The sequence below is a fragment of the Botryllus schlosseri genome, chromosome 6 (assembly GCF_051294905.1).
Source record: "Botryllus schlosseri isolate E-star chromosome 6, Bs_hap1, whole genome shotgun sequence".
Taxonomy (NCBI): domain Eukaryota; kingdom Metazoa; phylum Chordata; class Ascidiacea; order Stolidobranchia; family Styelidae; genus Botryllus; species Botryllus schlosseri.
Genome location: NC_137241.1, coordinates 14000851 through 14010355, shown reverse-complemented (window position 1 = coordinate 14010355; position 9505 = coordinate 14000851).

Here is a 9505-nt window from a genome sequence, read left to right as displayed (position 1 = left end):
AAATATTAAAAGTCCACCGAATTACGATATATATTATGGTGATATTTCAGGAAAATACAGTTTTTCCGGTTTAGCACTCTACAGTTAATGTGTGCACAAGACTGATGACGGTTGCATGATAATTGAGTTAAATTTGACTTTACCTTGAGTCCATAAGCGCGAAGTTTCAGCCTATAATGCTAGTGCCCGGCGTTTATCTTGATCTCCCAACGTCATACCATAAACACTCCTTGTAAGTGCACTTGGTGCCATTTCACATATTAAATCGCTTCATTTTCAACGTGTTCTCGTAACACGTGTAGCAAAACAAATCTAGGTCATTGCGACACTGTCTGTCTAGCTACATCACTCATTTTTTTAACATACGTAAAACAATGATGGAAATTTCGAAGGTTTCGTAAAAACGGGTGTAAAAGTCGAAAATTGCGATTTTTCAAACGACTATTCCGAGCCCGATCGGTTCGGTTAGTCTGTACAGCAAATGGGGAGATCGCTTATCGCGTCGACACCCTCGGGTGGTCTCTGGGACATGAGGTCGCCGAGCATTAGTGCGCCAAAGTGTATTGTCGGTAGTGTCCATTCTCGGTAATGGTCATTCTCGGTAATAGCATTCTCGGTAATGTCCATTCTCGGTAATGGTCATTCTCGGTAATAGCATTCTCGGTAATGTCCATTCTCGGTAATGGTCATTCTCGGTAATGGTATTATCGGTAATAGACATTCTAGGTAATAGCTTTCTCGGTAATAGCCATTCTCGGTAATAGCCATTCTCGGTAATAGCATTCTCGGTAATAGACATTCTCGGTAATAGCTTTCTCGGTAATAGTATTATCGGTAATAGACATTCTCGGTAATAGTAATCTCGGTAATAGCCATTCTCGGTAATAGTCATTCTCGGTAACAGTATTCTCGGAATTGTCCATTCTCGGTGATGTCCATTCTCGGTATTGTCCATTCTCGGTAATGTCCATTCTCGGTATTGTCCATTCTCGGTATTGTCCATTCTCGGTAATGTCCATTCTCGGTATTGTCGTTCTCGGTAATAGCATTCTCGGTAATAGCATTCTCGGTATTGTCCGGATACGGGTGTGGCATGGAACAAAAGTTCGGTATGTGATATGGAAATTTCCGACTATGGTATGGAATTTATTTTCCATATTTTGGCAGTTTTGCCAGAACCAGGACAATGATCCAACTTTTGATTAATCAAATCGATTGCATACGTCAGAAAATCGATCACTGACAGGTCTCTGTTCATATCTCAAATTGCGACTCAGAGTCACCCCATAACCCGGGTGACATCTATTTGATGAAAACAAAAACGCTATGCCACTCGCTTATGAAGGAAAATAAATAATGTGAATGGTAAACATGTGATCTGCTGTCGCAAAATACTTGATAACTGTAGATCAGTGCTCTTCAACCTTTTTCGTCAGGGTACGCCCATTTAACTTTTACTCAAAGCTCGTACATCCCTGACCACATATTACACTGATTCAATAATGAGCCTAATCCAGGGGTCGCATTCCAGCGTAGAGTCGTGATGGCCCATCATACTCATGTTAAATTGGCTAACAGGAACTCCGCGAGGCAGAAAGCCCTTGTGGCACTCTGTGCCATCACTGAATTCTTGAGATGTTAACTACTAGTTGTAGAAGCGGAACGACCCGCAAGCTTACTATGTACCATAATCGCGAGTATAAATGTCAAGAAAAGGTATTGAGAGTCGGTTTCTAGTCGCGCGGAGCGCGAAAATTTTCCAACCCCTCGAATGAATTTCGTAGATAATATTGGTAGTTTCACATATTACTGCAGTGTCAAATATTTATCCATTCTCAGCCTACGCGGTCAGATTAACCGGTAAAGATTATGGAGGGGTGTCTTCGAAAATTTTGGGCACACTTCCGCGGCTTTTATTATTTAATTTGTCGCATAGGCCTATTATTATTTCTTGAACTTACATCAAGATGGTCGGTATGGTAGACTTACCATATTTTGGAAATCTAAAAAGAGGACACTTTTTCAGAAATTTGCACCGGAGTAGAATTCTCAAAAACCGGTAAATTTTTCCCACTTTGTGATCGGTTGACCGAAAAAAAAGGTCATCTCCGCTCAGAGCTCAAAATACCGTTATTCTCTTCACACTACCCGCCGTAGCTTCACTTCTGTGCTAATTTGCGGCATATCACTCGCAATTTGCTCTAAATCTGACCTAAATTTTCAAAAAAGAGGACAAAATCTCAAAAAAGAGGACAAAAGGGAGTCCTCCGAGGACACTTTCAAAAAAGTCAAAAAAGAGGACAAATCCTCTTCAAAGAGGACGTATGGTAAGCCTACGGTATGGTAAAGTAAAGAAAATATCATAAATCGCCCAAACGTAGGCTATACCAGGAAAATCTTCGTTCGTGAGACGCACACGATTACAACTTGGTGTTTGTTCAATGTTCATGAGGCGCATCGCATTCCTCTGCGTTTCACAATGCAAGGACACTATTATATTAAAAACGAAAATCCAAGTCACCCTGAATCGGCTCAGCGTGAAGACTCTCAGCGATTTGAGTACCAATAGTCGCTATAGTACAAGTTTCCTTGGCGGTTAATGTTATTGCGCCAATGAGTAATGACGCGTGGAGATGGTTAATTTTGCTTCTTATACGTAGGCTAATGAAAAGTAGCCTATTTGCCCAAATTACGAGTAGGGATGTCGCCTAGAATATAGTGTTCTTCGTGATGAAGTGCGGCGAACAACTACAGCCGAAGAACCTAGCTATACCATAGTGTGTTATTTGCTAAGACAGGCTGCCTAACGACGTCATGGCACCAATTGAGTTGAACAGATGTTTTAGTTAAAATAGGGTTACCACTAGGGATGGTGTGAATCTCTGAAAGGTTCTGTGTGAACGCGAACGTGAACCTCATGACGTCACGTGACGTTATTTTGCTATTTCCAGCCCTACATTTCTGTGAAGTGATGGCCTATATTTAAATGTAGGTTATAGTGTAGGGCCTACGTGTATACGTGCGTACACGATACCTATCGACGACTCGGGCCACATATTGCCACAATGCTGAAGTACTTATTGACGTTTTTAACGTAGCCAAATGTATAAACTGTGGTAATCAAATGATATAATAATCCCATAAAATCGCTATCTTCCGTCGACTACTTGCAAGGGAATACACGCTTACGCCTTAACGGACTAGGCCAGAACGGACAATGTAGTCGGCGTCTGAGTATTGCTACGTTGATATTGATAAGAGTGTAAAACGGGTTTCTATACTAGATGCCGATATTACCCCATTAACAAGTTATACAGCAGTAGCCAACACCCCAATCGCACGGATTTGGTTTTTATGACACAACAAACAAGAAGTCAACATATTGTCCCCGTACGCCTGGTAGATTTTTTACATCACACAACGATATCAATTTAATTGATTGGTTGAATGAGCATCATTCGCCGACTGTGGTGTATTTCACTCTGATGTCGTGTGATTGCGGGTCAAGCTCACAGCAGAGAGTCACTAAATACCAGAGGTGGTCAGTAACGAAGTACTTCTACTTTTTCGAAGTACTCAAGTAGTTTTCCTCTACTTCTGGTACTTACTCAAGTATATCTGATTTTCGCTACTTCTACTTCTACTTCGTAATTTTTTGTGATTTTACTTACTTACTTTCGCTATTTTCAGTTTGTCAAGTAGAAGTAGTTTAATCCTCTAATCAGGAAGATAGCCTGAGGAATTTCGGGGCTGTTTTCAAGGAGTATCAACATTTAATTTTCATAAAAGTTGAGTAAAGCTCAGAATTTTCGTCGCGCTCCGCGCTCAGTGGATACCGAGTAACCAGTATGATTTCACGAAAGTTTCGGTGAATATAATGTAGGTAGCGGGTTGGCGTGGTTCCGTTCACACCACATTGTCGCCCTTTACCCATATGAAACATTTCATCACAGTATATATATATATGGCTCATCATAACGTTTGAAACCGATGTTTAGCAATCTAACATTTCCCTATCATATCGTAATCTAGCAGTCCATGACGTATCCTAATCTGGAAAAGTGGAATCTGACTTTTGTTAGTTTTAGAGATGTTTTAGCATACCACCTTTGAAACTTTCTGGACTAAAGACATATGAAATACATTTCCCGCTTTTATAATTAGTTTTTAAATTTCACTTTCAATTCCCAGTATCATATATATTTGAGTTATAATTGATATCAGTATAAAGCAAGTGTAGTAGGCTAATACCTTTTATTTCCGGAAATAAAGCTACACAATATGGCATTTTTACGATCCACCATATTTTTCATTCACGTTTTCTAATCGCGCAAAGTGTTTACTCCGTATCCTATACAACTTCTCCGTATTGCTCTTCGACTAAACTACGGGCCTTGTAACATGGGGGAGTGCGCCATACCATATTTTCCAAAACTTGCTGTTCGATTAAACATAGGATTAGTATCGCATTTCCATATCAATATCATCATTTTCATCCCATTATGCGGACGAATGCTTATGCTGTCGAAAATTGAATACCTCGGGATATGCATCAATATGATTTCAGCTCGTCACCTTCTGGCATAGCTCAATTTGCACCAGGGCCGGCCAACCTTTTCAGCCAAAGGGCAACATTCGATTGACGAAATATTGCGCGGGCCACTTACAGCGCGAAGCGCGAAAATTTTTTGAAGTTCATAGGTCAATAATATTGTCACTTGACTATATTGCAAGCCTGTCGTATATAGCCGGGCTAAGTTTGCGAGAAATTGGCTATTCGGTGCATGGACATATCGGTATCGAAAGCTGCGACCAACATGCGTCAATCTTTCCGTCCCTAGGTTCCATAGTCAACGATCTTACTGCGAGCGCAAACGCAGGTTGAACGACACTTTGTCTCGTAATCGCGAATATAGTTGGACTCAATCTGATACATCAGGCGTTCTTGCATTTTCACAAAAAGGGCAACAATATTAGAAACAAGGAATCGAGTGACAACATGTTGCGCTAAGCTTGCAGAAAATTTTTACTTTTGATAAATCTATCGCAAATTATTCTGCTTTATTGTAGTGTACGAAGATATACCAATATGTGACTGGCTGATGGATCTGTCAATGCGTCGGAACTGATATTCTAGTCATCACATCTCAAGTGTTGCGGCCAAACTAATCAAATTTTTGGTTGGCCTTGCAATTTCACAATCTGAGCAATCCATTTTTGATATTAGAAATTTCGGAAATTATCTCGCGGGCCACATGTGGCCCGCCGGCCACGGGTTGGCCGGCCCTGATTTGCACCTTTTGACAACCCACGCGAACAAATTACGATCGTTTTCACAACTACTTACTTACTTGAGTAGATTTAAAGTCGGTGAATTCTACTTCTACTTCAAGTAGTTTTAGGTTGCTTGTGGAAGAAGTACTTCTACTTGTACTTGAGTATATTTTTTCGACGCTACTTCTACTTCTACTTGAGTAGCTTTCTTGACTACTTTGACCACCTCTGCTAAATACTCACAAACGGAAAGATGGATATTTGAGCAAACTTTTGTAACAAAGCTAGTAAAATTTTTGAGATTGTCAAGGTGCATGGTCCTTTAGTGTTGTTTTTTTTGCTGCCAGCGCCAGGCATAGCGTGTCACGTAGTCAATAATGCAATAAATTTTAACCAGAGATGTTATAATTAATGAAGTGAAAATTGTAATATATGAAAATGTTCACGGTGCAGAACCTACCAATAAGGTTCCCTTGTGAACGTGAACATCTAAATTTATGAGGTACACACACAGAACGCGAACGTGAACCTCACATTCACACCATCCCTAGTTACCACCATACGTCCTCCTTAGGGGGATTGGTCCTCCTTTTCAGGCTTTTGAAAACGTCCTCCGATGTCGCCTAAATGTCCTCCTTTTGGGTAATTCATCCTCCTTTACAGCTTTTAGAGCTAAGAAATGGAAAATTCGCGGTTCGAACGAAAGTGACGCCTTTTTTTCTTTAATCAACCCAACCACAAATTTTACCCCACAATTCTAAGTCTGAAAATTTTGAAAAAGTGTCCTCCTTTCCCGATTCCAAAATATGGTAACCCTAGGTCCTATAGCTTGAAACCATCTTATCATGTTGGAGTTTTAGGCGAGAAAGTACAATACATATGGAGACGAGAGTCGATTTCTGAATTTAGAACTTGTCGCTACAAGATTTAAATTTTACGTTTGTTGCGTGTAGGGCTACAATATTTTGCGATCCGAGAGGAAACTTTTCAAAAAGTCTAAAAGCTCCAGCACCGGAAAAAAGGTCCTCACTTTGGCTCGACCCCCTTTTGCCGATTTTGATGTGACACTTACGTTCGCTGCGTGGCGGTCGATCGAGTTTTTGATCGAATTTTATATAATACTTTTTCTAGAAAAAGAGGACAAATTCCTGAAAAAGAGGTCATTTAGGCGCCTTTCGAGGACACTTTCAATTACTGAAAAAAGAGGACAAATACCCTTCATGACGTATGGTGACCCTATTGTTGCGTCGTTCTTCTTTTGAATATTACAATGAAACCGTGACAGTAACCTACAACACGCTGATGTATGTGCTGTTGCGTAGGCTATTGCATGATCACTAAACGAAACATAGTAAATTAATTTGCTATGTTCGGCGCGCTGTCAGCCAGCTTCGTCTTTTCCCAGATTGTTCTCATCCAGCCATCCGTTCGAAAAGGCTGCCGACCGCTGGTGTAAGCAGGAGGGGTAAAATGCCGAAGCGGTAAAAAATGGAAGAAATAGTAATATTTCAAAGACTACTCCAAGTCGTTTCGATACCTGCCTATCTTCTCATTGTAGCCTACATATCTCAATCTTGTGGTGTACCTATCGGAAAAAATGTTAATAATAAACTGAAAACTAAAAAAATGACAGGAAAAAGATGCCTTATTTCGTGTTCAACTTGCGAGGAAGTAACTGCCAGGGTAATAATCTTTCGGAACCAGAACAGATCATTTAAAATTGCTTGTCTAAATACAGAGGTGGTCAGTAACGAAGTACTTCTACTTTTTTGAAGTACTCAAGTAAGTTTCCTCTACTTCTGGTACTTACTGAAGTAGATCTGATTTTCGCTACTCCTACTTCTACTTCGTAATATTTTGTGATCTACTTAATTACTTTTCGCTATTTTCAGTTTGTCAAGTAGGTAGTCATGGCCTACTAAAAACACGGCCTTACAGTCTGCCTATTGACCTGAAAATTAAGAGGCCAGTTCTGAAAAAGTGTAAATGTCACGGTTATACCTACGCAGATGGTAAGTAGCGCGCAAGTCAAAATCACAGTGGATTCTGACTAGGATTTATTGTGTTAAGATGATGGAGTATCGTTTTAACAAGGAAATAATTAGTAGGCCATGAAGTAGTTCAATCTTCCAATCAGGAAGATAGCCCGAGGAATTTCAGGGCCCTTTTTACGGAGTAGCAACATTTTTATAAAAGTTTAGTAAAGCCCAGAATTTTCGTCGCGCTTCGCGCACAGTGGATACGGAGTGACCAGTATGGTTTCACATTGTCGCCCTTCACCCGTATGAAATAATTCATCACAGTATATATGGCTCATCATAACGTTTGAAACTGATGTTTCACAATCTAGCATTTACTTATCGTAATATCGTAATATTTACTTATCGTCATATCGTAATCTAACATGTCCATGGCGTTTCCTGATCTGGAAAAGTGGACTCTGACTTTTTTGTTAGTTTTAGAGCTGTGTTAACATACCACCTTTGAAACTTACTGGACTAAAAACATGGAATACGTGTTCTGCTTTTAATCGCGCAAAGTGTTTACACCGTATCCTATACAACTTCTCCGTATTGCTCTCAGACTATAAACTACGGGCCTTATAATATGGGGGATGGCGCAATACCGTTGCTATTTTCTAAAACGTGCTGTTCGAGAAAACAGAGGATTAGCATCGCATTTCCATATCAATACTATCATTTTCTTCACATGATGTGGACGAAAGCTTATTGCTTATGCTATCTAAAATTGGATACCTGCTGGTATCCCAGCAAACACATGATGGCAAGCGGATATCCGTTGGATACGCTGTCATGTGGCCCACATTCATCCTACCGCCATCCGGTCGCACCGAGAGTGTCGACTCCTGATATCATCCAGTGGGTGTCCACTGACCATCCATCAAGTCATTTCCTGGCCACTGCATATGCATCAATATGAATAAAGCTCGTCACGTATCGCATAGCTCAATTTGCACCTTTTTACAATCCATGTGAACGAATTAAGATCGTTTTCACAACTACTTACTTACTTGAGTACTTTCAAAGTCAGTCAATTCTACTTCTACTTCAAGTAGTTTTAGGTTGTTTATGGAAGAAGTACTTCTGCTCGTACTGGGGTATATTTTTTCGTCACTACTTCTACTTCAACATGAGTAGCTTTCTTGACTTTGACCACCTCTGTCCAGTGTTGGGATGACTCGAGTCATTACTTGACTCGAGTCAGACTCGAGTCACCTTTTTCGTATGACTTGACTTGACTCGAGTCACTTTGCTAAAATGACTTGACTTGACTTGACTCGGCGTATCAAAATTGTGGATTGACTCGTGACTCGGAGCAAAATTCACGAATCAATTTCAAGTCATCAAGGGATCGGTGTCGATAAAAATCACTGTATCTTGCATATGGTCGGATTGCTCGCGAAACGCTCGTGTAACCCCTGAGAGCGACTATAATCATTCAATGATCGTGCGTTTCACTGCGCCTCCACTGTTCTTTCACAAATAAATTGTCCGCAAACGAAGTGATCGAAGCTTATAGCTTACGATGTCGTAAACTAGTATAGTAAAGTAATGTAATAGCAAAATGTATATTTCTGTTTTCTGTTCTTACCTTATAACCAAACCTCTTGCTTTATTGAAATTGAATTCGAATATAGTTTATATTGGCATCAACCATTGGCGCAGGCTCGAATTGTATCATATCAATTTGTAAATGGGTGATGTATTGCATCTTAAAAATTCGTTTCTCTATTCTCTGTTTTGGCTGGTAAACTGAGGCTATGCAATTACTTACGTAGTTTACCAGTTCTACGTATATGTGAACGATACAGCGCCTTCTTGGGTGTATATTTAACTCTATATTCGTTCATTGGTTCAGAATCAATGACCACTCAATCTGTATTTCAGGCAGCTAGCAAAATCCAATGACGTAATCATGCCTCATACTTCGGAAAGGCAACTTGACTTGACTTGACTTGACTCGAGTCACCTCGAAAAATCGAGTGGCTTGACTTGACTCGAGTCACCTTCGAAAATCGATTGAATGGACTTGACTCGAGTCAAAATGTGCAATGACTCGAAATGACTCGTGACTCGAAGGTAAAACACAAAGGCAACGCATACTCCAATGCCGCCAAATCCGCCGGTCTTTACCAAATGATCACCGAGCCTACACGCATAACCCAAAAGTCAAGGACTTTGATCGAACACACATATACCAACTCGCGCGA